This window comes from Rhinopithecus bieti, unplaced genomic scaffold, assembly GCF_001698545.2.
Source record: "Rhinopithecus bieti isolate Rb0 unplaced genomic scaffold, ASM169854v2 scaffold_36008, whole genome shotgun sequence".
NCBI classification, from domain to species: Eukaryota; Metazoa; Chordata; class Mammalia; order Primates; family Cercopithecidae; genus Rhinopithecus; species Rhinopithecus bieti.
The window spans coordinates 2,287,668-2,289,408 of record NW_016816204.1 but is presented as its reverse complement, the minus strand read 5'-3'; positions in this window follow the sequence as shown (position 1 = coordinate 2,289,408).

Sequence of the window (1,741 nt, the reverse complement as noted above, 5' to 3'; positions counted from 1 at the left end):
TAGAGACAGGGTTTTCTTTTCCTTTTCTTCTTCTATTTTTTTTTTTTTTTTTTTTTTTAGATGGAGTGTCACTCTGTAGCCGAAGCTTGAGTGCAGTGGTGCAATCTTGGCTCAGTGCAACCTCCCCCTCCTGGGTTCAAGCAATTTTCCTCCCTCAGCCTCCTGAGTAGCTGGGACTACAGGCATCCAACACCACACCCAGCTAATTTTTGTATTTTTAGTAGAAATGGGGTTTTCACCATGTTGGCCAGGATGGTCTCAATCTCTTGACCTTGTGATCTGCCTGCCTCGGTCTCCCAAAATGCTGGGATTACAGATGTGAACCACCGCGCCTGGCCAACTTTTTGTATTTTAGTAGAGACGGGGTTTCACCATGTTGCCCAGGGTGGTCTTAAACTCCTGAGCTCAGGTGATCCGCCCACCTCAGCCTCCCACTGTGCTGGGGTTGCAGGCTTGAGCCACGGTGCCCGGTAAGACAGGGTTTCACCATGTTGGCCAGGCTGGTCTCTAACTACTGACTTTGTGATCCGCCCGCCTTGACCTCCCAAAGTGCTGGGATTACAGGCATAAGCCACTGCACCTGGCTAATTTTTAAATTTTTTGTAGATACGGGGTCTCACTGTGTTGTCTAGGCTGGTCCTAAACTCCTGGCTTCGAGTAATCCTCTCACCTCCAAAGTGCGTGGGTTAAAGGTGTGAGCCACCACAGCCAGAGAAGCCACGTTCTTGCCTCATCTAGCCATTCATTCATCCATTCATTCATGTATTTATCCAAGGAACATTTGCTGAGCCTTTTCTATGTACTGGGCACAGTGCTGGCTACTTGAAGTTAGGATAAGTAGAACGCCATCCTCAAGTAGCTTACTGTCTAGCGGGAAGACCAAAGTGGAAAGAATTATTAATAACAAAGATACACACAGGCTGGAAGGATGCTCTGAGGAAGGCACCTAAGGGATGGAGTGTTGGGATGGGGGTGCTAGGGAAGGCTTCCTGGAGGAAGGGATGCCAGAGTTGGGTGGACGAGGCTGCTGGTGGAAGCATGTCTAGCTAAGCCCACCTTGCCCTGAGGGGAGGAGGAGCAGGCGGGTGGACACCAAATGCAGGGTTTCTAGGTTCTGTGAGAGCTCCAATGAGGTCTGAGGCCAGGAGATGGAGCTTCCTCCTGCCCAGAAGGGCTCCATTTGCAGAGTTGTGGGGTGAGGGGGTGTTTGGTATAGGGAGGATGGTTACAAAGTCTTTCCAGCTCCAGCCAGATGGAAGGAATTCTACCCTCCACCTCAGGACAGGATGGACCAAAGCCCTGCACTCTGGCTCCCCGGAGAGGCTAGCAGTTAAGAACTCCCCCTTTCCCCCCCCCACCTTTTAGATCCAAAGATTCTCCTGGCAGACAGGCCTTGTCTCTATCAGGGGTTTTAGCGGGTGTCACAGGGGAAGGGGAAGACAGTGACCACCCCCAACTCCCCCAGGCCTCTGCCAGGCCTCCTTGCCGGAGACTTTACCCTGGAACCCACTCCCTCCTACTTCAGGAAACACTTCCAACAACAGGACTGCCTTCCTTTATTTTATTTTATTTTATTTTTTTATTTTTTATTTTTTTTATTTTGAGACGGAGTCTCGCTCTGTCTCCCGGGCTGGAGTGCAGTGGCCAGATCTCAGCTCACTGCAAGCTCCGCCTCCCGGGTTTACGCCATTCTCCTGCCTCAGCCTCCCGAGTAGCTGGGACTACAGGCGCCCGCCACCTC